Here is a 27,667-nt window from a genome sequence, read left to right on the forward strand (position 1 = left end):
TATAAATTGAGGTGGAATTTTTTTGCTTTGTGTTTTTGACTTAACTCTTTTGGGATTGCTAACAGTTAACATAAATTCCTTAAGTTAAGCCTGCTCTGTGCCAAAGCTAACAAGGGATGAGCTCTCGTTACTGAAACCTTTACTGGGCCTAACTAGAACCGTGAGATTATTACTTGTGGTGAGCTACCCTCCACTCTAACTAATAGTCTACTGTAGGATTCAAAGTGATCATGTATGTAAAGAAAGTGACACAGTAAAGCACTAGCATTCACTTGAAATGGAGCAAGAGAGCTCTTGCTGTTCAGTCCAAGCTCAAACAATAAATCCTAGCAGAAAAATGTAAACCAGAACGATTCTGGAGGACGTGAAGTTAAATTGTAGCACGCAAGGCATGGAGCAAGACAATGAAAATTAAAAATGTTTGTAAAGCAGGTGTGTATTGTTTGCATATCTAGTGTCACTTTCTCGAAGACAACTGCTCACATTTGTATATGAAACAGAGTCACAGATTCATATCCATTAGGCACTTAAGGTCATTTCTTTTTTTCCCCCAATCGTAGCAAATTTCTAAAGAACGATTAGCAGAATTGCACTATTTGTGAAGTGTTTAGCTTTGGGACAAAGTCCTCAATTGTGCAACGTATTTTTTGTGTTCATATTTGACTACAAAATGGCTCACCAGAGATAGGCGTCACAGAAAACAGTATCTTTTCCTTCACAAAGCCATTCTGCATGGAGAAGCGCCACGAAATGTAAACTTGCTGAAAACAGTTTTGCATTCTTTCCAACCTGGAATTACTTTGCAGATAGCACAAATCATGCACAGCAGGTCGAGTCTGGCTTGGTGTGAAAACTTGAAAAGAAAGCACGCACATAGTATTTGAAATGATGATCTACAAATCAAGGTAGATCTTGATACTTTTAAAATACCCTTTTTATTGGAAGAGAGGGAGACCTCCAGCGGCAAAATGCTATTTTGCCTGGACTGACAAAAACCTTGGATTATCCAGAAGCTGAACTTGTCTTTTGCTACTGCTAGCTCTACCCCCTTTTTTTTAGCAGACGCAGCAACACTAGCCTGTTTCTTTCTCTGCATTTTTCACTACACACCCTTCACGATTGGACAAAATAGGAACACTGTGTCAACCCTGTGTTCCGTGTGTGTCAAAAGCTATGTAAAGTCACTTCCTTTATGTTTAGAGCTGTATTATTTCAGAGAGGAGGTTGGCCAACATATATGATAGTCAAGAACTTGATTTTCAAATGAGAGTAAACATTTATTTTTTATTTTTCCCCGGTCCCATAGATTAAATAAACAGGGAATTATTGGGTTTAAATTGGCTCTTCCTTGCAATAATTACACCTTCAATTTATATTGTGTCCCTCACACTAATTTGTCACTTTTCTTTCAGGGTCTGGCCCTAATGTTCGTTTGTGATCACCGGTCCCCACCCTGGCGGCCCACCGGGGAAACGCTCGGTGCCCGCTACTGCCAGTCCGGCCCTGGTTGCAGCCTTCGATTGAATCACCACTGCCTGTGTACACATATTCGAGAACATTCTGTAACTTCTGTCCATAAAGAAACGGACAAGCACCCAACCTACATCCGCTTCAGGATTTATAAAAAAAAAAAAAAAACTCTTAAGTAATTTTCTGTATGCTTCCAAACATTCCCTGATTGGATTACCCTGGACACTTTATCTGGGTGGGCGAGAGGGGGAGTCTGGAAAACTTTCTCCAATCAGGAAATTTTCCTGCAAAATTTCTTTTACAGAAAAAGTATTCTGCAAAAAAAAAAAAAAATGCAGGTACTTTCCCAAATAAGCAAATTTGAGTTAAGTACCTAAACTTAATAGAAATATAAAAGATGTGTACTTTGTGAAACTTCGCTATAGAGCTACAATTCTGCAATCCCTTAATTGCAACAAAGTTTTTATTACTATTTTATAACCGGTGTACAACACTGTGACAGACAGAAGTTATACCTTCACATCTGATAACAGAATTATGCCAAATTAATATTTACTGATACTGGTCTCTTTTGTTCAGTCGTACCGGTGACCCTTCCTCTTGAACACATTACCTTTGAAGAGGTTTACCGCCCTCCCTTCCACAGCCTATCAAACCAGGACACGTAACCAGATACGTTCCTTCACTGTCCAAGGCAGTGAATGGAGACATTGTTCACTGAAGGTGTTACAAGACGGTTTACATTCCCAGGCGGATCCCAGGAGACCGCCTCATTTCAGTGACCTGATCTCCTGGAGAAGGCCCCGCTCTCCATCTGAGTGATAATATAAGCCTCGTATTGAAACTAGTTCGAGGCTCATCTCACTTTTAAATGTGTTCTGGGGTGTGATGTGTCGCTGTGCAGGCCCAGGACACACAACCTGATATCCAGATCACTACAGTACAACGCAGTGAATGAGGCATTGTGGGTCCGGAGGAAAAACCCACATTCCCGGCCTGGTCCCGGGAGACAGGGCCGTTTCCTCGCACAGTTTCTCGGCGTTTTTAAAGGCTATAGAATAACACAGGTAGATGTTAATAGGGCCTCCTGGCAGAACAGCCTGTCGGTTCTTGGTATAAATGCTGTGTTTGAAGTCTTCAACGCTCGAGTTTGGAGAAAATAACCAGAAATTTGAAGCGTAAATAAAAACGAATGTCCGATTCAAATAGATACAGCACTTACCTACTCTTGTAGTGTAAATGGCTTACTCTTAAATTCCAAGAGTAAGCCAGGAGTACCAGAAGTGAGTCACACCTACTCACACCAAACTATTTGCGACTCAGGCCCAACGTGTCTCTCTTCCAGATTAACCTTGACAATGTTCTGTACATTTGCATGTGGATTACATATTTTACCCCAAAAAAACAAGCATTAGCAAAGCCAATAGAGCTGGTGTCGGCCACCAGCTTTATGACAATTCATATTTGGTTATGGTTTTTGCAAAACTTTTTTCATTGGGAACCTGCCAGGGGTGTAGTTTGGGGGCCATTGGGGGTTTGAGATGTTACACTCCCCAATAATTATATTATTTAATAAATAGTCCAGTACATGAGGAGGTTTCTGTCTGGGATTTTGAAATACTCACTCATAAAAAAAACACACACACTTGCGTCTCTGTTTTGAAGGTCTTAAAACATGGTCATTTTACATAATACTATGTTTTAAGTATTCCTCACAATCCACACTCTTTTTTCTTTCAACTGGCCTTAAGCCAAACTCACGCGCTGCTTCCCATATCATGATTACCATATAATGATTATCCAGGAGGATTGTCGAAAAATCTGAAGCTTACACCCCTCCAGACTTACAAACCAAGCTACACCCCTGGCTGGGCCCTTGTCAATCTAAACAAAAACATTGGCTAAAGGCAAAAATTTAGTTTGTCTCAAAAATGTACGCCCAGGCAATGAAGGGAACTACATTGTGTGTTGATGTTATCCTTGTGAAGGAACAGCAAGCCGTAACTCACAGTGAAGTCAGCCAATGGCTGAAGTGGGCTGACACATTGTCCTTTGATGCATGCTGGAGTGGGGGAAAGACAAAACTGAAAATAGACTAATGGATGAAGTCTGGTTGAATACTCCTACAGTTAACTAATTTATACACATAATTTTAGTCAAATCAAAAGGTCTGGGCTAACGCAGACTTTAAAAAGTCAGCCTGTCATTGGCTGCCAGCCTTAGGAAGAAAGTAAAGACCGAGAGAAAAGAGGGCGAGAAAGAGGAGAGAGAAACAAAGAAAGAAGAAGGCGAGAAAGAAAGGAGGAAGGCAAGAAAAAGATGAAGGCAGGAAAGAAGGAAGTTACGAGGGAAGAAAGAGAAAGTAAGGAATGAAAGAGGAACAAAAAGAAAGAAGCAAAGAAATAAGACAAAGAATGAAGGAAAGAATGAATGACAGACAGGCAGGGTTGCAAAGATAGACAGCCTCTTGAGCTTATATTCAAAGTTCATGTGAGCTGCTGGTATGGTGTGAAAAAGCAGCAGTCGGGTAAACAAAGGTCTTTAAAAGGGAATTAACAACAGCAGGAGAGAGGAACTGATAAACGGGTTCCCTGTGCTCTCATCTGCTAGAAAGCATCCTGCTATCACATCTGGCTCTACAAACAAAGGCAATACTAAAGTAATAATGAAGTAAAAACTAAAACACTGGCACTGAAGGGCACTACCTTGTGTGCAGATGTTCTCCGTGTGCAAAGGCTAAATGCAGTCACTCAGAGTGAAGCTAACCAGTGGCTGGAGTAGCCTGACCCATTGCCCATGCGGTCTGCTGTAGCGGGAGGAAGCAAAATGTGAATGGCACAAGAGCAGACCAATGGATGAAGAAAGGTGAGTGAAAGCCCATTTATAGAAGTATACCATACATATAATTTTAGTAACATCAAAAGATCTTGGCTAACACCAGACCTAAAGATTCAGCATATATTGCAAATTAACTGTGGTCCATGAAAAAACTTGCCCCCACATGCCCAAAGTATGGGCTTTAGCCAAAGGAGGGGCAAGGGGGGGGGGGGTCATTGCATTTGTGGATTTAAGCACCAATTGAGGGCGACCCCTGCTGGACTGCATGGACAGGATTTCTATTCCTCCAGCAATATGTCAACTTAATACTGCAGCGCTACGGGGAAGGGTGCCTTAATGCAGGGCGTGATGAAGAGAGTCAGTTTAACCAATCATTTTGGGTAAGGACACTGTGCATATGGAGAATAAATTAAAACAGACTCATTTCACTGCTGAGAATAAACATGGTCAGGTGCGTCAAAATCCAGCCTAGCCATGGTTTGGGCATTAATAAGGTCATGCTACAGCTGGTAACGTAAAGGTTATATGTACACCTAGTAATGGTTTTTGATCCGAAAGTGTTGAGGGGTAGAAGATGGGGGTACTGTGCGAGTTGAAATGTCTGGTTACCTAAAATCGAAATATTGCATGACCTGTATTAGCCTAGAGCAGGGGTCTCCAACCTTTTCTGTAATAAGGGCTACTTGTGTTCAATAAAAATCCCCTGAGCAACTAACATTATAAGAGATGAAGTAGTAACCACATCATACAAGATTACATCAGTGACCACCGTATGTATGATTACTAGCAATGACCACCTTCGTGCATCAGGCATGGCTGCCAGCGGTAAAGTAAATAAGCATTGGCATAGCCAATAGGTCTCGCCTTTGGGACCTTATAAGTGTTTAGCCATGCAACAGTTGCATAAGTAAATACTTATAAGGTTCCAAAGGCGAGACCTATTGGCTATGCCAAGTGGCCGTGCAGCCGCGAAAGTGATTGCGATCACGATCAAACATCAAAGCGGCCGAAAGTGAAAGTAATCGCGGTAAAGCGCGGCGCGCGCGCACATGCACTGTAGCTCTAGGCTGGCCTGGTAGCACTTTTTGGAGCCCTCTCAATAAGTCTCGCCAGACCAGCGCATGCGCTGGGTCAGGTGAGACCTAAAAAAAAGGCTTTGTCAATATGGGATGCCTCTACATGGGGAACAGACATAGATGCAATGCTCCTACCCGGGATATTTATTACTCAAATATCAGCTTTAAATGTATTTCGGAAATTCACTTGTTTTTCTCCAAACATCAGATTACTTCTGAAAATACAGATATGTCAGTTTAAAACACATACTTTTCAATTTTGGTGTATGTATATTAATACAGCCAAGCAAAACCTTCACATTTAGTTTACTGGCCTGCACATAGGAGAGCTACTTACAGGTAACTCGCGAGCTACTCGTTGGAGAAGCCTGGTCTAGAGTAAAAACGATGGGTGCTAATCGGAATCCATCTTTCACACAGTAAGTAAATAAACACCAAATATTGCAGTTATTAGTTAACTCCCCTATATGTTGCCGCCATTAATTCATGAAAGAGTAAGCACAATCCTGAAATGAACAGTCTGTGATGTGCACATTGACTCACTGGCCTAACAAACAAAGTCCTACCACAGGTCACTAGTGTTGTGCAAACTACACTGGCTAACAATTCATGAGTGCAATGTGTTTAGGGTGGATGAGAAAATGACTTCCGGCCAAAAGCACCTGCCCGAGAACTGCCACAGCGAGTAAAGGCCTCCGAGTATTGCTAAATTCAGAGAGCTCACCGACTGGGATGGATGGCCCTGGGAGGGAGGCGTGGCCAGAGATGCATACATTCTGACCACCTAAATATGACCTCACCTACGAGGGGCATCAGACAGTCCTGAGAAGTGTTGAAAAGGCCCTATTTCCAGGGGGAGCAGCAACAAATCTTTTTGCTCAAGGGACGAAAAATGTTGCTATTAACCTTGACGAGTACAACATTTCGAAACATGAACTTAAGAAAGTTAGAATCAAACCTATGGCATTTCAGGAAGAAATGTAAAATATATTCTTATGATAAGTTACATAAGTTCTATAAAACGGGTTTCCGTGCCACAGACCACAAGAGCATACGATTGCATAAGAACTTTCTGTGAGAGACAGGAAGTGCTGATTACAACAGTAAGACAATATTATGAAAGGAAATAAAATCTAGCAAACAGTCAATGGTATCAGAAGGCCTCCCATAGCACGAAGATAGTGCATCGTGTTTGTCCCACGCAACAAAGTCTTGTTTGCCGTACACTATAAAGTGTCTGGTCCGAAGCATCCAACTAAACTCGAGTCCATGCATAGCGGACAAATGAACCCACATCTTTTATGAGACCAACATTTTAGCCAAGGTCAACTTGTCGTTTTATTTTCCCCACTGTCGGTGGCCATACAAGTTCACTTGTCATAACAATACTGCTAGTTAAAAAAAAAGCAAGAGTAAGCTGAAGGGGTTATGGGGCTCCTTTGCCGCTCAAACATTAGCAATGTTGAGAGGTAAGAGTCCTGCAGAGCTGGGCTTTGGGGTTTGGCATGTTCTCTATGCAGAGCCTCTTTGCAGATGTCTTGCAAGTTGGCCTTGTTTCCCATTGTGCTCACTTGAGCGCCCCACACGTAGAATTGTAGCTCGGTAGCTATCCAAAAGAGGAGTGTTGTTAATCGAGAAATTGAAAGACTTAAGGAAAGCTATAGTTGTCTGATGTCACTCAGAACTCAGTGGTGAATATCGTTTTCATTGTGATAAGCACCCACCCCGTATAAATGCCCTCAACACACCCCAAGCATCAGTTGTAGAGATGACGAGTCGGGTCGAAGGAGAAGCGGGTGATGGCGGGGAAATGTTGCAAAAAAAATGCACTTCCAACTCTGTCTAAGGTTTAAAATATAAAACAAGTTCCATGCCTCCTGTGACCCTCCCCCACTCGTGTGATACTTTGCTTGTCCCATATTTCCAAGCGCCGCGATCCCACTATTCCAGAGTAATCTGCTGTCTCCGTTCTATCCGGTCCTGGCCGGGGGAGGCGGGGCGATGGCTAGCACATTAATGAGGTAATGCTAAAACTAACCTAAAAGCTGGTCAATAACACAAATTTGTTCTTATCTTTCGCGTGCAGCCCCGCCTGTACCTTATGCTGAAACCCATATATTGGCCAATAACTAGTACCGGTGACTATGTTAGTTATGCAGATTTGCCGAGCGCACTGTCACCCGGGACTAAGGGTATCCTGGCACTGAGCACGTGTGAGTCTAGGCACACCTAGGGCCTAGTAGGACTAACCCTATCCCTCTGGTCAATACATCTATGTTAAATTTCTTTACTGGAATTTATAGGCGGATCACGGAGAAAAACGCAGCTATTGCTGTAATCATTTTGCCACTTTTACGTCATCGGGTTTGTATTGATTTTATTCTGTTGCCGGAATACTACTCTTACAGCATTGTGTGCAGCTTTGTGAAAAAACACACACGTCCATTTCAGAAGCGTATGGTCCAGTGAGAGGCCATTTGGCTCACAGCGCCTTCACGGACGGTTAACTTTCATGAGGTGCAGCCGATTATTGCTGCGTGCTGCGGAGGGGGGGGGGGGGGGGGGAGGAGAGCGGGTCACAGTCCAGTAATCAAAGGCCACGGGGGGGGGGGGGGGGGCTGAGCACAGACTGTACCATTCTAAGTATGTGTAGCTGTAATGGGGTTGCATTTACTGGAAGTAGAGGCCTGTAGAACTTGAAGGCGCGCTCTCCCGTGAAAAGAAATACTTATATAAAGTAGTGCACACACTGAGCTAACTCTACCAAAAGAATGTAGGCTGTGATAAGGCGTGGTTGGCCTTCCAAGGTTGAGCTGCTGAGTGGACCCATCTAGATTGTGACGTTCGGCGTTCTGGTTGCCTTAGCGCCTCTGCAGTGCATGCATTCACCTACCCAGCTATCTTTCCCACTGGACCAGGGAGTTCCCAGCAAAATTTACATTTACATCGAAGTGTAACTCGTTAACATAGTCAACGGTTATCGGCTCGTCTCGGGACTTTTTTTTTTATAAACACAGTGAGTAAGACGAGCAGACAAGGCCCCTTCACAGAAGATTTTCTGTAAATTGATGCGAATTGCTCCCATAGTTCCAACAGGGCTCGTAGGTAAGGCAGCAGCCTTAGAACGCAACCTAGTGGGGCGGAATTACTGAAATGGGTCCGGATGAGGACTTTTCCCCCTCAGAGTGCAGGGAACGTTCTAGCAAGCAAAATAATAGTTATCTGGATCACTCTAACTCCTTGCACCAGTCCAGGAAAAGCAACTCCCAAACATCTTGGGTAAAAAAAAAATGTACGTCTCGAGCCCACACTGATCTTGAGAAAGGGTGGTTCCAAGTTTTTGTTTTGATAAAAATCTACTTTTGGAGACCTAACGCATCAGAAATCTAAAAAGATCTTAAGGTGGCATATGGCTTCATAAGGTAGCGTACCACTCCCAGCATCGGAATGCTAAGCAGGTCTTTCAACACCTAAAGAGGTCCAGGCTCTTCCTTATATGTGTGATGCAAGGAACAATGGAAACGGACATGCCCGGGCCTCAGACAAGGGTTCCTCATAGCTCTCACGTGGCCTTGTCACTCATGACACCTTCCACCAGTCTTGGCTTTTTTTGCTGTATTTGCGGTTAGCAAACTAGGGCCCGTAGTTTCACATTTAACATTGCAAGTAGGTTCTAAAAATATCTCTTACATGCTGCTGGCTAAAATGTTAGACACATGAGCCACTTATCTAAGTATCATGTACAAAAACGTACGTGTGCTTTAAAGGTTATTATAAAACTCTGTATATTCACCTTGGTGACTGGACATATAACTTCAGTTATGTAGACAAACTTTTACTAATTAGAAATAATGGCTAATTTAGTCATGGTTCAGTTATCCTGGCTAGGCCTCAGCTGGCTTGCACCGACAGCTAATTGAACAACATTTTCTCTCCCCATCTCGCTCTCTGCCATCTTGTGCGTTTTTCCATTTCACTAAAATCATTGAAAAGAAGTCTCAACAGGGGGGTCTGCAATGTAACTTTTCAGGGTTTCCTGCTGATGGTTTGCTGGATATCATTTATTAGCTGGAAACCCCAGTGTGTTATCGCATTACATAAAATTGTCAATTCTTTTCCTTAATTTTCAGCTCATTAAGCTTTACTCGACAATAAGTTATAAAAGCAAATAAAATCTAACAATACAACAATAAATATCAAGATATAAATCATTTATAATCATGTATGAGAGCCGAAGCATCGCAGCATACAAGAATAACATTTCTTACACATAAAAACAGCAGGTTTAGTCCTCTCCAAGGATGAAAAATAAAAATTATGGGTGCATACACGAGTTAGGGAAACCCACAAGAGGGGTGCTAGATGACATCTTGTAAAAAACACATCCATATAAAAATGTTGAAATGACAGAACCAATTGCCAATATTCATGATTGCACGCACTAGCAATATAGAAATAACACATGATCTTTCACTTAAAGTTACAAAAGAATAGCATAGAGAAACAATTAGGCCTTTTGCTGAAAGGCTCTCACAATAGAAAAGTAGCTCTTGTCAAGAGGTAACTATCATGGCGAAGAGCAAAGGACCAACGGCCCATTAACACCTCTCCAAACATGAACTAGCATCTTTTGCACAAACGCATTTGGAGAGCCAGATCCAGGCTGCCTGGAGATACCTGGCGACTGCATATACCACCAGCCTCGAGGTGTCAGTTCTTAGAATCCTAGCACCCACAAGTTAGCTCTTAGCACCCAAAGTCCTACACAGAGGCAACAGCCATCTTTCCTGTGTGAAACATACACTGGGCAGGAGAATAAGAAATGGGGTATATCCTCAAGGGGGCCCTTGCATGCCAGGCATTCACTACCCTTATATTTCACATTTGCCCACTTCTCACAAAAGGCAATAATAGGTAAGAACTGATATCTTAATTGCAGAAACAGGTTCCTGGCTAAGGGTTAAGTAATCTTGTCAATCATACCCTCGTAGCTAGGGCTGAACTTGAACTCCAAGAAGTCAAGGCCCAAGGTACCTCTACTGCTACCAATAGCTTCTCCGTACACGCCCGCCAATAGCACGATTTAATTACCATATTGGTACCTGGGGTGAGATTCTCTGGTGCTACCCAAAAACTTTCCAGACCTAGCTTCCTAAACACAGACCTGATATGCTTGGACCAAGGTATAGACTGAATAGAAGGTTGGGCTAATAGATCTTAAAGGCAAATTCTATAGTGTTGTATGGCAGTTAAGGTCCAACTTCTAGGCCAGTGGAGTAGGGGTCTAAGCTCAGCTTTCCAAGCAACTTTCTTGAGTGCCAAATCAAAATACAATGGGATCAGGGTGCAAATAGCTGCCTAATGAAATTGTGCTCTGCATGCGATAAAATGTTACCCTTAACATGGCCCCATATCTCTGCTCTATATAGTGCTGCCCCTGGAGCCTTTATAATATGGATCTGAATCTCTGGGGCAACTTTTTGGGAAAAAGTTTTGTTAAAGAGCATTAACAAATCAACACTAGTGGGGCATTAACGGGCAATCAGTTTTATGAACCTATCTAGGCTAGGTGTAAGCCTCAGCCCCAAATAATGAAAATGGAGTACCGGCTTGATTAGATCCATATTCATAGCTAGTTTACATTTCCTTAATTAGTTATGCATAATCTAACTAATGAGATGCAGTAGGTAGTGGGGGTCTCACAAAGTATCTCATTTACTAGAATAAGGATTGGTCTACAAGCTTCCAACCTTGTGTTTCAACTCTGTTATGCCATAACAATGAAATGTGTGTGGCTTCTGTGCTCTTAAACTTTAAAACAACTATTGCATTTTGGAGATGTGCCAGTCCTTAGGGATTTTCTTAGATGGCAGACTCTGCACTCGTCTGTTTATGTCCTTAATTCTTAATCCTTTAGCTTATTTCTATGTCAGTCTATCCATTTGCTTTATAATGGGTTCGGGCTTTCTTCAGACACATTAGTTTAGCCCTCTCGCAGAATAGAACTATTTTGATTAAAGGAATTAACTAACTAATTACTTTTTGTTTTCTATAATGACCATAATTTTTAATAAAACCATGAAATGTAACCTGGAACCCTAGCTAGTTGTGTTCAGTAGCCTTACAGTAAGTTTTACAAGGACTTACGAAGACTCAGGCAGTCCTGATCTTTCGCATCGACCCTCTATATTAGCCAATGAGAGCACCAACAGACCCAAGGCAGAGGCTAGGTCTGTGTCAGTGGCCATCTTCTGCAGGAGCACAGTTGGATGAAAATCGCCTGCCTTTTTAGCTCCGAGATTTGACTTTTAGCAAAAAAACACAAGCCTCATATTTCTGTTTTGGGGTTAACATAAATACCAATGTTGAATTTTTGGAAAATATATTTGCTGTCATCCAAAAATTGCTGTCAAGGGAAAACTGCTACCTTTTTTTAAGGTTCGGCCTGGAGATAGCGTCATGCTGTCTGAAAAAACAAAACAAAAGCAAAACACAAAAGGGAAATAAAAATGCAATAAAAATACCTACAAAAATAAGCTTCCATTCTTTCTTCGTTCACTGATTTGTTTGAGTGCCGTTCTCATTTTGCATTCGACCACAGCAGCTTACAGCATAGGGCAATAGGTAGGGCCACTTCTGTCACGTACTGTGAATAACAACATGTTCCCTCATCACATGTACAGCCACTAGAAAAAAAATAGTGCATCTCGATGCCAGGGCTTGAGAGCCTGCGCACTCTTGCACTTGTCATTTTTTTGCAGATTTCTTATGTTTGCAAAAAAAAAAAAAAGGAAAAGAAACAACCTATTTGAGACCCGGCTTATTGGGTGTGCCAATGCTAGTTTCGACAGGGCTACCTTCTGCCTCAACTATGAACAAAACAGGTCTGAAAGACAAAATCATAATGAGTATTAGAACAATGACATAAGGTTCCATTCAAGTCTAGGTAGTGGCAGAAGGAGAGTAAAGGATGGTTATCGGCATCCTTCTTCAACATTAGTCTGTCTTTGTTTTCTACCCATTTAATTTAGTACATTGTATATTCAGCAGGGGAAAGAAAAGGAGTACAAAGGGGGGAAACTATTTGAATAACAGGACTTGCTCCTTTGCAATATTCTGGACCCCTAGCAGGTCAGCACATCGCTAATCTGGGTCTTCCATTAACCAAATCAGTGTATGCCAAGAGTTGTAGCCTTAAGTCCAATTCACAAACATGTTTGCTCTTGCAAATTTAGCTTACATGCCCAAATAGCCTATTTTTGCTCTTATGGTCGTAAAAGGATTTATAAGCACACAGACTTTTTCTGAGTAAATCTAGTCCCACTGGCAGTGGGCATACCAGGGATGGGATTACCTAAACAATTGTGCACACATACACACACACAAACCAGTGGCATAACGAAACTTGGAGGGACTCCCCTGCACAGTACATTGAGGACCCCCCCAAACGCTCCGGACCCAGTCAGGAGCTTTGAGACCAGGGGCCTGCTGCCAGTGTACAGTGTCGGAGGGCTCCACCCTCCCCCACACCGTGGGGGCTATTGTTATGCCACTGGCACAAACACGTTTCCGATTTACTCCCACTTTGGAAGGGGTTATGTTCTGTTATGCTAAAAGCATTTATTAAGCGCGCATACACCAACGGTTTCATGGCGCTCAGGTAACGGTCGAGGCAGTGGCAGGGAGATCGCTTAGTTGTCATATGCTTGAGTGAACAACTAGGTCTTCAGCTGTTGTCTAAACTGATCTAGAGAGGTCAAAAGATCTTATCTCGACTGGGAGGGAGTTCCAGAATTGAGGGGCCAAAACTGCAAACCTTAGACCGCCATACTTCTTACGTTTAGACGGGGGAATTGCCAACAGGTTCAAGTGGGAGGATCTAAGGTCTCGAGAAGGAGTGCAGCGATGAAGTCTAGCTGAAATGAAAGCCGGAATATTGCCATGAAGTGCTTTAAAAATGGTACAACCGATCTTAAACGCACAGCGCTTGATCACTGGAAGCCAGTGAAGGCTTTTCATAAGTGGACTAACATGATGCCACTTTGGTTGGTGAAAAATCAGCCTAGCAGCTTGGTTCTGAAACAATTGGAGGCGTCTCAATTGGTACGCGGGGATGCCAACATACAGTGAGTTGGCATAATCCAGGCGGGAGATTACCAAGGCTAAAGTGACCAGAATCATGGCTTCCCTACTCAGGAATCTGCTGATCTTCTTTATTCTCTGAAAGAAACCAGCAGAGACAACTGAACTGATCTGGGCATTCATGGACAAATCATTACTGATGATAATCTCCAAGCTTTTGGAGGAAGCAGCTGGCACAGGGGGATTGCCCAGTTGGGGGGGGCAAAAGTTGGAGTGCCATGGATTTGCTGACCCACCCGTAAGAATCAGATCAGTTTTGTCAGGATTCAGCTTCAATTGAGAGATTTATTACTACCAAGGGCAGAAGCAAACCCTTTTCCGGGGTATGGAAAGAATCACCCACCCCCAACATTGCTGGGGATATGCTGGAGTTAGTTTCTCCACAGTGAAAAAAAATCTCCTGTGAAGAAGAAGAAAAAAAAGAAAATGCTTGCTTGCCCCTTCCCTCTTAGTGTTTCCAGCCACTAATCAACAAGTTTTTCATCTTGCAAACTTTGGCTCATCTGTTGTAGTGTTGTTAGAAACATGTTCATGTATGCTTTTATTATTAAGCCCAACAATTGTGGTGGTTGAAGTGCATAAAGCAAAGTATGGGAACTGTGAGCCTGAGTACAGTGTCTGCGGGGTCATCGAGTGTGGTGGGCGATGTCAGCAATGTGGGTAAAAACAGCCAAATATTCTCAATCATGTTGGCCTTTTCATCTACATATGACTGCATATAAAATATAATGCACACACCTTAATTGAACAATAAATGCCACTTAAATTAATCTGTGGTTAATGCATTTTTTTCTGGTAAGAAAGCTTGGTTTGTTAATGTGCTCACTTCAGATGTCTGTGAGTGATACCAGGCAGTCACAGAATTGAACCCTAGTTGGTGCACTGGGGAAACAGTGCCTTGTATTTATTGTGCTAAGAGGTCTAAGCCTGTGGCAGAAAGCACTGTGAATATGTGTCAGTTTCCGAAAATAGATTACACACAGAATAAGGTTGTACACTGTATAAACAAGCTGTCACGAGATATGCAAAAATATATATTTTAAATGTTTACAGTCCTTTCAAAAAAGTTATGTTTTAGTAAGAAAATGATTGTACCTAGTGTAAACTTCTTTTTTAGGTTTCCATTGAAAGGACAGATTCATTTCATTAAAGCCTTTACTGGCACCCACGCAGCCTTTAGATTTGCTGATTAACCAATTGCACACATTTACATTTCATTCATGTATCATGCACCCTGGAGACAAAGGTTTGTTCCTTCTTCCGCTGCCTCTCACGTCACAATAAAGGAGACCCTTATCTCCTTCCAGCCTGCATGAACTGGTGTTTTTATTAAAAAAAAAAAAAAAAAAAAAAAAAAAGTGGGAACTGCTCTGACCAAATAAATAAAGATTGGGAACCTCTGAGCAATTCACGATGTTACGTTTTATCTTTCAATAAATGTGCTTTAAAATGGATGTTTACAGAGTCTACTGGTATTACAGAAGCGCATGAAGTTTTTTTTCTGCATTTACAGAAACGACATGGATAAGAAATGCTGGTGCACTGCGTGTGTTTTTTTCTTTTACACAATGACTAACAATTGCGCGTTGCACTTCCCCCTTCATTGCACAACGAGCGTTCATGCTCGTCATTGCACTAGAACTTATGCACGAAGATTTCGCGGTTCCGCGCGCTCATTTCCTCTCAGACGCGTGTCGTACAGAGACATATGGAAGCTACCCAAGTGACCGGAGCTTCAGAAGAGCCAGAGACATGTACACGACATGCCACCGGCTTTAGACCCCAGCGCTACCGCCCGTCGTGCCGTCAAGAGATTACTCGAAGGTCAGTCCCACATATGATCACAGGCGGGTGAAGTCAAGGCCAGTGTGGAGGGGAGAAAGAGTCATTCGCCTATCTGATCCGGACACCAGCCTTTGAGACTGTAAAACACTCAGAGCACCGGATGTGAAGGACACGCACTGGTGGACATGTTTAACGTTCCCTGGCCTGACATCATGGAAGATTCTGGAAGAGATGGGAGAGCATCCGCGCCAAAGCATGAGGTGTCCAGAAGGGAGGCTCAGTGAACTGACCGCTAGTTGCTGACAGTACCGGTATCCTGGATGTCAAGAGTTTAAACCCCACCAAGGCAGATACAGCCGCCCATTCTTCGTAGATGTGTAAATTAAAAACCATGACTTGGGTAATAGTAACATTTATTTACAGGGCACGGAAATAGCAGCAATGTAACAGATTGAGCTGTATAAAAAAAAGTTGTTAGAAACATCTGCCTGTGAAGTCTAGAAGAATCCATGGAAGGGTCCGCGTGAGCACGGGTGCTCAGAGCACGTGCATGTCTCTTCTGTGGATCCAGGGACGTCACAGCAGCCAGCTGTGTTACAGGTCCGCTGCCAGCCTCTTCCTAGTCACTCAAAATGGGGTTTTCTGTTAAGGCTATTTATGAGCTCTGGACATTGCAACCTCAGAGCAGTTTAGGGTTTAGTGGATGCTGAAAGGTAAATTTACTATTCTCACTCCGTACCAGATTATTTAGAGAAGGTGCATTTTACCCCCAAAATAATCCAGGGGACCCATTTACCATTCTAATTCCAGTCCAGAAATATTTTGAAAAAGTTAAAAATTCCCGAAGTGTTTTTTTTTTTTTTTTTTTTTTAAAGAGGATTGCATTGTAGGGAAGCACTCCTCTGAAGGTGCCACTTGTTGCAAAAATCTAGGAACATAGCTGTGGAAGTAGGGCTCCATCGAGCCAGCACACGATCAAATTGTGCTATCCTGAGCAAATGAATTCACCTCCATGTGTCTCGGTTCCATTACATATCAAGATTTGAAACACAGATGAAAAAAACAAGCTCTTTTGTTAGCTAATCACCTATAAGAAATTTGGGAATTTGCATTAAAGTATTTTCCTGCCCGTAACAGAAGGTATCTGACCTATTGAAACTTCCACATCAAACACCAAGAACATCGCACAGGCACATCAAACACACATATGTAAAGCACAGCTAAAAGATGCCATAAAGCTGCATCACCACGTTGAATACCATTTATACCAGCCAGGAAGGTCACCCACCTAAGAGATGCTGAAGCAGCAGTAAAGACCTGCCGATGCACTGTTCAGACATCATCATACACCCACAATTCATTGGCAGACACTGCCAGCCAGTGGTTAATTCGTACAAACAAAAAAAATAAGTAGTAGTGCCGGGGCTCTCGTCAGGTAGCAGCTTCGACCAGCCCATTTCTCCTGTTAGCGCTGCCTAACACAGAACCACCAAACTCTACGTGTGGGGAAGGGATGTGGCATAATGCCCATTGCTACCGACTTCGGAGCCAGTGTACCAGGTTCGAGTCTGGGCATCAGCTTAACATCCTGTGAATCTGGGCGAATAACATACTCTCCATGTGCCCAGCAAAAATTAAAGTGTCCTTAACTGGTACTCAAGCGCCGGTGTGGATGATTAAGTGCCGGTGTTGAGCACCAGAAACCACAGGCTAAAATTAAGTACTGCTGCCAACCGACCTAGAGAGAGAGAGAGAGAGAGAGACTAGAACACATAATCACAGAACTACTCCGGTGTGCCATGGAAAACTCAGCAAGACCATCACGAAGCCGGCCAATACCAAAAGAAGGACGCACGCTATACAAATGACACTACCATAACAAACACACTAACATCCATTTTGGGTTTGCCAATGTGTTACAGAAAGTATTCCAAGTTACTTTGGATACTGAGTGTATGTATGATAAAAAGGCACTGTCTGAGCCATCAAGTTCATAATTAAGAGATTTCAACTACAGACTTGGAGTCTTCTTTCAGCAGCTCACCAGTCACATTTACTCTACTTTGTGAACAGATCATTTTAGTTTGGCATGGACATAAACAACAACTTTGATGGTGCAGGAAGAAAAGAAAGAGTAGACTTTCTCCACACAGAACTAAGGGCTGAGAATGTACACCAATATCTGCTCCCTTGTGGGAACTGCACTCCTTCAAGGTTGGAACCTGGGAGAGATATTTGGTAGTAAAAAATAAGTAAATAGCTCAGTGGGTTCAGTCCTTGATGCTGAGATTTGTATGCAACTGGTAGTTAACAGGGGGAAGGAATGAAATGCTTACACAGGTCAGCTCTGGGAACTGAATCACCCCGGTCTGGCTTTAGTGGCAGGTTTGACTCAAAGTAGCACAGAGGGTTCATTGATACGCCTGCCGAAAAGAACGTGTACAGTGCAGATCATGGTATTGTATTTTAAGTCAATAGCTCAGTGGGTTAATACTTGTCTCTAAGAGATTGTTTTGCTGTTTGCAGTTCATAAGTTAAAATCCTAATATATCAGAGTGAGCTATGAACTGTCATCAAAGAGCTGCATGTAAATTGCAAGGTATAGGTTAGAATGGTATGTTTTTCCTCAGCGTTTCATTATCCTAATGTTGCTAAAAAGGGTTTGTTTGGATAGAAATACATTATTATTAGTAAAGCCAACTCCAACCACTGTGGTACGTCTTAAATCCTGAGTTTGTGCTTCTCCTGTCTAACCACGTTTAAAATGTACCGCCTGCTTGCATGAATGACATGCGACTCCTGCACCTTGTAGCCCTCACGGTCTTACCTTTCGTTTCCTATTCACCGATTTACACACTTGTATGATTGTCAAAGTGCTCTGACACCTTACACTGGCATGAGTAGCGCTTTCAAATAAATGAAATACATGTGAGAGAAGGGCTAGGGAGAGATGAGGGGCACGGTTGGAGGGTGGTGGTGAGAGAATCTGCGAAGGAAGTCAGTCATTGGGGGCACCAAAAACGATTGTGGCACCATCAGCACTAAAGCTTTCCCTGGAATCACCTCAACCCTTTCTGATCTGGAGGAGTGATTGCAGGAACCATTCAGAATAGGTTTTAGGTAGACATCCTTGTGAAGGAAGGTGCTCAATATCTGTTTAGTCCAGAGCTCTCCCCACCCCAATCAGAAACAGCTCAGTAATCATTCTCCAGAGGGGGGTATTTGGGGTGCAAGCTATTTGGGTAAAGTTAAGCAAGCCCTTCCATTTACTAGGGGTGTACAAATGTGGGTTTGTCTTGTGCAAACTTCTGGTAATTTCACAGAATACAACAATTCCTTTACTTGGCCGGGACAGCTTTATGCACAGGATATGTCGAAATAAGAAGCTTTACACCCCTTTCAGGTTGTTGAAATCAAACAAACAAACAAACAAACAAACAAAACAACAAAAAAAACACATCGGCAACATTCCTCCAGTTCCAAATTCAAATGAATGGTGCATCTATTTTCAGCACCAACTACTACTCATAGTGAAATATTGTGCATCTGCAAAGAAAAAAACTGCATCAGGGCTGAAAAGCAAGAAGAGCCGTGAGCTACAGACAAGGCAATTAAAGGGTTCCGCGCAACAGTTCACTCACATAAGAAAAACTTAGCACACTTCTGAAAGGAACGACAATACAAAATTGCACTGTTTTACAGCAACACTTCTGAACTCCTCAAGAAAATACCGCACATCAACTTGGAAGGGTTCAATACTGAGCTGTATATAGGATAGGGTCATAAAAAGTTGTTTTTGGCTTCTGTCCCTAAACAACACTGCTTGCAAGTCATCATATTATGTAATGATGAACACTTGTAACTTAGGGTTGGCATTCAACCCCAAAGCATTGTTTGCGGAAGACACCACAATGACAGTGCGCTGTGGGCAGGATGCTCAGATTGACACATGCGTGTAAAATGAGACAATTGCGGAAATACAATTGTTTCCACCAACTGACATGACAGGACTACAACTCCCAGAATGCACTAGATTGATTAATCAAAAGCCCAGGGTCGAACACCGTGTCCCCAGTGGTGCAGAGTGGTACACTAATGCGAGGCTCTTCATTTTTTGCTTCAATCTATGCCATTTCTTACCTTTCTCCCACCGTCCCATGAACTGTGCTGCATCTTTAACCAACCGCATCTTTTTAGCTAAACATAACAAATTGCTTCTGGGACTTATAGTCCCTCCTCTAGAAAAAGCCTTAAAATGCCTAGCATGCAAAGTGCATTGGCTAAAAGCTAGACATAACTAAACGTTTCATAAATTACAGATGACACCGAATGGCTAGCAATGTGCATTTTTTGCCAGCTTCCTATCTAAAGTATCACTCGCTTCAGTTCAGTTGCTGACTGATCATTTTTGGATGTCAGACTTCCTGCCCTGCTATTATGGGCTCAGACTAGAACCATCAAGGGCCCCAGGTCTCAGAGTACGTCATCATTTGAGGTTGTATTTGCATTCTGTCACATGTAATCCACTTTATCCTACACAAATACCAGGTCTACAAGTGCCAGAATACAAAGAGAAAAATAACTGAGTTGGATAAAATATTAATGCGCGCGGTCAGTCACCTGCAAGCTCCGATTTGGACAGAGTAGAACCCATTTGTAAGTGGTCAGCTGGGATATACAGCCCGGTTGGAGTATGTGGCATTTGTTCACCCATCCCACGGTGACGCGCGACTTTTTTTCTTACCTGAGCTTCACCTGTACCGTGGACTTTCTGCTTTTAACTTTTCTCCGTCGGTGCTTCACGCAAAAGCGTTCCTTGGCGCGGCATTACTTCGACCCTTCATGCGACGGTATGAGCTTCCCCATTCTCGCTCTCAGTCCGCCTCTGAAAAGACTCCCAGGGTCGAGAAGCAGTACTGCGGGACGTCCCTGCGCGCTCCCCGCTCTCTTCCCTCACAAGGCTCGCCTGTTCTCCATGGCCAGGCTGCTGCTGATGCGTGAGCCTGTTTTTCAGGCTCGGCCACTCCCTCGCGGCCAGGTGAACCGGGCTGGCAGCAGTTTCTGCCGCTGCAGCGGGACCTCCCCTTCTGGGCAGAGCTGGGCTGGCCTGCCTCCCCGTGCCCAGCGAGGGGAGGGAGGAACTACGGGCGGGGGTGGAAAGGCCGGTGCTGTTTAATTCCTTAACAACCCCCCCACCCATACCTTCGGATTTCTTCTAGTCGCAACAGACCCCAAACATGTGACTACTTGTGAATGTGTGTGACAGAAGACGTGGAGGGTGTACCGAGCTGGTGACAGCCCATGTCACCGGCGCACCTCCGGCCATGTCTGTTATATTTTTCACCAACGTGAAGCATGCTGGGACTTGTAGGTTTTTATTCAGAATGAGCAAAGCTAAGTACTAGAAGCTAGTGCACTATCAATTGCACAGGGTCGTTTGGCCACACAGGAATATGGGCACAAGAGGCCGCTATGAGCCCCTCCTGTAGAAACAGGAGAAGCACAGGAACATAAGCACACATCCGCCAGGGTTATCCATTCATCCAATCCTGTTTGTTTTAGCTACCAATACTTTTCATTCTGGGACTTGTCCTTCCGTTTTTAACACTAGTTATAGTCTCAAAAATCTATCATGCCAAGCATAGTTGATTTAAAACCCTGGACCGACTGAAGATGTCATGATTTATCCTTCCAGCCTCAGTAATCTGTGTAATCAGTTTGTAATTTCACATTTTCTGGGATTCAAAAAACCGAAGATCTAGCTTCTTTTTAAGTCTAGTATGCCATGAGTTACACAAAACCGAATATGCATGGTACAGTTAAAAGACCTGCTCTCTGCAGGGCTCTCAGGTTACCCTAACCCATGTGTAACTCATTCAGTCCAGGTGTTTTTCTTTGCGTTCATGGACTGGTTGTCCTGTTTCTAACATTATTAATCCAGGACTGTTAGTGCTCGAATGTAAAGCAAAAACATGAGCTGACTGATGTACTCATGGATGGGCCTGGAAAACGTGAACGTTCTGCTTCTGCATCCCCACACTGTGTGATCTTGGGCATAACCACTGCATACTCCTGTGCCTGAAGTCATTAGACGATGTCATGCTAGAGAGGATACAGTGCCAATCTCTGGGTTTCCAGTTTACAACCAAGTGCGTCTTGTAATTTGCCCAATTGGTCCAGTCATGCGCAGCTGCAGGATTCGAGACCGTGGAAGGCCATGAAGCGGCCTCGGTGGGCTATGAAGATGGGTGGGGGTTCCTAGCATCTCTCTGGTATCTAAGAGCTGGGTCTGAGCATGCAGCATGGTCTTGTAGGGGATGAGCTTCATACTCTACCTGCTGCCCAGGTTCTAGCTTTACTCTGCATCTCTGGAGGTTTGTACCTATGTGCTTTATCTCTTCTGCTCTCTCCGGCTCATCCTCCTTTCTCTCTCTCCCTCACAAGCCAGCTCGCCACTTCACCCTGCTCTCCTGTCCACTTCACCCTCTGCTTCCTCCCACCTCATCCTTTTCTCTCTCTCCACCTCACCCTCCTTTTTGGCTGCCTTACCCTCCTTATCTCTGCCTCATCCTCCTCTCTCCCTCAACCCCCCTCTCCCTCTCCACCTCACTCTTTGATTTCCACGTCACCTTCCTCTGCCACTCCACCTCATCAGCATTTTATTGTGCATCAACCTCCTCTCACTCCTCCACCTCACCCTTCTGTCTCTCCCTCACCCTTCTGTCTCCCCCTGGCCCTTCTCGCTCGCCCTCCCCCCACCCACTCTCTACTCCATCCTCCTCTGTCTTTCTGATTTACCCATTTTGTTCCCTTCAGTTCACTGCCTTCCCTCTCTTCCTTCTCTCTGCTTCAGCCTCCTCCGTCTCCCCTACCTTCTGCCCATCACATTCAGCTTTCTCTGCTTTACCTTCTCCTCTCTCCACCTCACTCCCCTCTCTCTCCACCTCATCTACTTCTGTCAGCATCACTGTCACTGCTGCTGCATGTGGGGCATCAATTTAGCATCACAGTCGTGAAAACTGCGGCTCTGTGTGTCAGGACTTTTAATGAAAGGACACAAACAACTCCACAGCTGCTAGTTATTCAATAGCCATTCACATTTAGCTGTGCAGGTGAGTTATACACTCTACCGTTCAAAATATCCCAAACATGACAATTGTCTGAAGCGCAAATGAGTGTGTTTTTCCAGATCAGGGACACCTGGCAGCTCAAACTTGTTATGTTGGAGACAGGACAAACATGCATTGGCCTAGCCAATAGGTCTCGCCTTTGGGACCTTATAAGTGGTTAGCCAGAGATATTAACTTTGCCTATGTCTTTAAGCTCTGCTGTAAAGAAGTCTGCAGCATGCTGAAAAGTTATAATAAAGAAGTGTCAGAAGCCTTTTTGTTACTGTGTATATGACCAAGAAAGCATTATGTACAACTGAACAACCATATTAAAAATGTATTAACAATAAATAAAGTCTTGAGTTTTTTTGTCCTTTCAATGCTGGCAACTTCTATCTGCCTGTCCCAATGGTTGCTTGTTATCGTGTTTTTTGTTATGGGGGTGGGGGGGCATAAATAACAGGAGGGTGAAGGTTGGGAAATAATACCTGTATAACAGTCTGTGAGAGAGTCAGGCAGTTGGTCAGTCAGTCAGTGAGAGAGCCAGTCAGTCACTGAGAGAGAGAGTGGGAGAGTCAGTCAGTCAGTCAGTGAGAGAGCCAGTCAGTGAGAGAGAGTGAGAGAGTGTGAGAGAGTTAGTCAGTGAGAGAGAGTGAGAGAGTCAGTCAGTGAGAGAGAGAGTCAGTCAGTGAGAGAGAGAGAGAGAGTCAGAGAGTCAGTCAGTGAGAGAGAGAGTCAGAGAGTCGGTCAATAAGAAAGAGAGAGTCAGAGAGTCAGTTAGTGAGAGAGAGAGAGTCAGACAGTGTGAGAGTGAGCGAGTCAGTCAGTGAGAGTGAGCGAGTCAGTCAGTGAGAGAGTCAGTCAGTCAATCAGTTAGTGAGAGAGTGAGCAAGTCAGTCAGTGAGCCAGTCAGTCAGCGAGTCAGACAGTCAGTGAGAGAGTCAGTCAGTTAGAGAGTCAATCAGTCAGTGAGAGAGAGTGCGAGAGTCAGTCAGTGAGAGTCAGTCAGCCAGTGAGAGTGGGAGAATTAGTCAGTCAGTGAGAGAGAGATTGAGTGAGTGAGTTAGTCAGTCAGTCAATGAGAGAGAGTCAGTCAGTCAGTGAGAGAGTCAGTCAGTCAGTGAGACAGAGTGAGAGAGTCAGTCAGTGAGAGAGAGAGTCAGTCAATGAGAGAGAGTGAGCGAGTCAGTAAGTGAGAGAGAAAGTTAGTCAGTGAGAGAGTGAGAGAGAGTCAGTCAGGTAGTCAGTTAGTCAGTTAGTGAGAGAGAGAGAATCAGTCAGTCAGTGAGCCAGTCACTCAGCGAGAGAGTCAGTCAGTCAGTGAGAGAGTCAGTCAGTCAGTGGGAGAGTCGTCAGTGAGTAAGTGAGAGAGAGAGAGAGAGAGAGTGAGAGAGTCAGTCAGTCAGTTAGTGAGAGTCAGTCAGTGAAAGAGAGAGAGTGAGAGAGTCAGTGAGTCAATCAGTGAGAAAGAGAGAGTGAGCAAGTCAGTCAGTCAGTGAGAGAGTCAGTCAGTCAGTCAGTGAGAGAGTCACTCAATCAGTCAGTGGGAGAGTCAGTCAGTCAGTGAGAGAGAGAGTGAGAGTGAGTCAGTCAGTGAGAGAGTGAGTCAGTCAGTCAGTGAGAGAGAGATTGAGAGAGTCAAGCAGTCAGTCAGACAGTAAGTGAGAGAGATGGTGAGAGAGTCAGTCAGTCAGTGAGAGAGTCAGTCAGTCATTTAGTCAGTCAGTGAGAGTCAGTCAGTCAGTGAGTCAGTCAGTCAGTGAGAGAGTCAGTCAGTCAGAGAGCGAAAGATAGAAACAGTCAGAGAGTCAGTGAGAGAGTCAGTCAGTCAATGAAAGAGTGATAGAGTCAGTCAGTGAGAGAGAGACTGAGAGAGTGAGTTAGTCAGTCAGTGAGAGAGCCAGTCAGTCAGTGAGAGAGTCAGTTAGTCAGTCAGTGAGACAGAGAGAGAGAGTTAGTCAGTGAGAGAGTCAGTCAGTGAGTCAATCAGTCAGTGAGAGAGTCAGTCAGTGAGATAGTGAGTCAGTCAGTTAGTGAGAGTCAGTCAGTGAGAGAGTCAGTCAGTCAGTGAGAGGGATTGAGAGAGTCAGTCAGTCAGTAAGAGAGAGAGAGTGAGAGAGTCAGTCAGTCAGTCAGTGATAGAGTGAGAGAGTCAGTCAGTCAGTGAGAGAGAGTCAGTGTAGGAGAGTGGGGTCTGCTATCCTATGGTCACCCCAAATTTTTGCTTTTTGCTTCACTGGTTTTTGACATATTGAGGCTGTGGGCCTGCCAATCAGACCCCCAGCCTGCTGTTCTCTCTACTAAATTTACACTATGCACCCTAGGTGCATAACCAATCGGAAGTGGATCACCCTGTGAGCCCCTGTACCAGTGTACACTAGGTACCCAGGGCATTGGTGTATCTAAGGCCTGCCAGGGGCTGAAGCATGTATTATGCCACCCCAGGCTTGGCCTAACAAATTTGACACAACTGGCTGATCATTCAGCTGGGGTAAGTTGGTGTAACCACCTCTTACTTAGGTGTAGTATACCTATACCTAACCTTAAATGGGACACATGTTAACCTATAAGTCACTCCTATGGCAGGCCTTAACAATCCTGAAGGCAGAGTGCTTGGTTCCATGTGAGATGGTGCTCTGGCATGAGCTGGGCCTGTCTGCAGTGGTCGGAACAACTTCCTTCTACTGTTTCCAGATATCGTCATACCATATACTCTTAAGTGCATTATGAACCTCGCGGTTAAATGCTAACTTTGGTTTGGCTTTATCAAAACATGTCGAGTAAGGTGTCATACGAATTGGAATACTAACCCCTCGCCAATTCTGGCGACGGGGTTAGCATTCCACCCTTCTAGAGGGACACGACATGTACAGTACCTGAAACCCGGGTAAAATCAGACATAGCCTCAGCTCCACAAAATGGATGCTGCCACCACAGACACAAGTCTGCCCTCCTGCTGCTGGGAGTCCTTCCAGCTTGGGAGGTGTGGACAAAGGGTTTCCTGCCAGGGGAGGTGCGTGCACCACCCCAGACAGGATTTTGTGTATTGGTCAGGTAGGGCTTGAAAGAAACCAGACATGCCTGAGGCTCACAAGGAGCCTCGGTGCATATGCCAGTTCAATCCGGTCCTGGGGCACACCAGTCCCGGGCCTGGGGCGAGCTGGACAAAGGATTGGGGGTGTAACCACCCCCCTTCCCGGTCCCACCCTTAGGGAGGGACCTAGCAGGTAGTCCGGCCCCTAGAATCCGCTTAAAGGTAGGAGCTGTGTCCTAAGACTTCAGACATCCTGGAATCAACTTGAAACTAAGAAGAAGACGGGAACTTCGACGCTCTGCCGCACAGAGGACTGAAGCCAATCTCCCCTGTGGTCAGGGAGTGACCACCTTGCTAACGCAAGCACCATCCAGCGAATCAACGTCTGCTTTGCCGCCGCCTCCCGCCGGAGCCCGAGCCCAGAGACTGACAAGACCTGGACCTCCAGACCTCTCACCGCCCGATCCACAGTCCCTGAAAAGAGGAGACCCGTGGAGGCACCGAGACACGTGGAGCCAGCCATCTTAACAAGACCACGACAAGCTGCAAGCGCAACAACCGAGGCTCCCTCCAAGTTGTGCTTTGGGATCTGAGAAGCCCAATCCCCGAGCAGCATCTGCACCAAAGGTGAGCCCTCCAGCATCTCCACGATCTGCGTGGGGCCCTTCTGCATTTTGCCACTCGACGCGCCTAACCGGTTGCTGGCCCGCTGGCTAGTGGCCATCTTGGCGACGAACTTCAAGAAACACACCACTGGTCTGGTTGCTCCAGACTGGCCCTTGCTCCCCTCCAAAGGAGCAGTCCCTCTGACCTTGCTGGTCAGAACCATCAGCTTATTTCGTTTTCCACAACACTTGCTTTTGCCAAGGCTTGTTTGCTTCGATCAAGTCGCCGACACCGCCGACAGCGAGAGCCTGCGTGGGACAGCTCGTGAACCGACTCCTGGACGTCGTCAACCTTCAGGGACCACGTGGCTGCAGAGACAAGCTACACCTTCCTTCCTGTTTGCACCCAACATCGCCTGGTACCCACCTGGTGCCACGCTGGTCACTGGCTAGTGACTGTGAACACTGTCCCCTCTGCTTACAGGTCTTCTACAACGCCGATCCACTCTTGGATCCACCGCATCTCTTCCGGACCGACCGCCTGCAGCATCTTTGTCCACAGGCTCCATTGAACAGATAGAAGAAACCCGACGCACTTCGACACCTACGCACCCGCTTCCTGTGGGTGAGGTAAAGCTGGCACTCCGGTGCCCAAGTGTAGAGTATCATCTCTAGTGTCTGTGTTTCGAATCTTGAGTTCATAGTCCATCCGAAGATCCTTTTTGCAGTAACTTTGTACTTTTTACGCACCCATTGAAAACCTATGGGAGCTCGTGTGTGACTATTTGCTCTGCACACGCAACCCGTGGACCTCCTGGTCACTAACTGAAGTTAGCTCCTTGTAGGCCCAGCGATTCTAGAGGCCCTAGGCCTTTTCCCTTTCCTGTTCGTGGTACTTATACCACTATTTTAGTATATGGTTTGAGCGGCCACCAGGGCCTATCCATATAAAGTGCAACTTCTGTGTATTCTACTGTAATCTTGTTTGACGATTTGTGCTCCTGTGCTCATAAAGAGACTAGGGGTTACTTTGAGAAATAAATACATATATATTTTGAATATATATCTGTGTGGTGTCCTTTCATTGGTATAAAAGGGGGTTGCATTTGGTAAAACAGCTTGCTTAACACGCTTCACGAGTTTAGCCTCAAAGACTGCTTAGCCTACGCTACCACTAGGGCAGCTAGTCCGAAAAGGTTGACTTACAACCACACCATAAGGGTTGCTTGGCATGGTACAAGGTGGTCACTTTAACTAGTGAACATCATATACCAGGCCAACTTCTCACAGTCAGTCAGTCAGTGAGTCAGTCAGTCATTGAGAGAGTCACCCAGTCAGTCAGTGAGAGAGTCAGTCAGTCAGTCAGTGAGAGAGAGAGTGAGAGAGTCAGTCAGTCAGTGAGAGAGAGAGTGATAAAGCCAGTCAGTCAGTGAGAGAGTCAGTCAGGCAGTTAGTGAGACAGTCAGTCAGTGAGCCAGTCAGTCATTGAGAGAGTCAGTCAGTCAGAGAGAGAGAGTGAGAGAGTCAGTCAATCAGAGAGTCAGTGAGAGTCAGTCAGTCAGTGAGAGTGTGAGAGAGTCAGTCAGTCAGTGAGAGAGAGATTGAGAG

General features: G+C 44.7%; 1 protein-coding gene across 1 annotated transcript in view; it reads right to left on the reverse strand.

Moving 5' to 3' along the window:
* The window catches only part of NCMAP (non-compact myelin associated protein), a 222,241-nt gene extending 201,686 nt beyond the window's left edge, over positions 1–20,555 (reverse strand). The window contains exon 1 of the mRNA XM_085647833.1: positions 20,056–20,555. The gene's annotated coding sequence lies outside the window, so the exon portion shown is untranslated. The remainder of the gene's footprint in view (positions 1–20,055) is intronic.
* Between the last annotated feature and the right edge of the window lie 7,112 nt (positions 20,556–27,667).

Source organism: Triturus cristatus, chromosome 3_2, assembly GCF_964204655.1.
Source record: "Triturus cristatus chromosome 3_2, aTriCri1.1, whole genome shotgun sequence".
Lineage (NCBI taxonomy): Eukaryota > Metazoa > Chordata > Amphibia > Caudata > Salamandridae > Triturus > Triturus cristatus.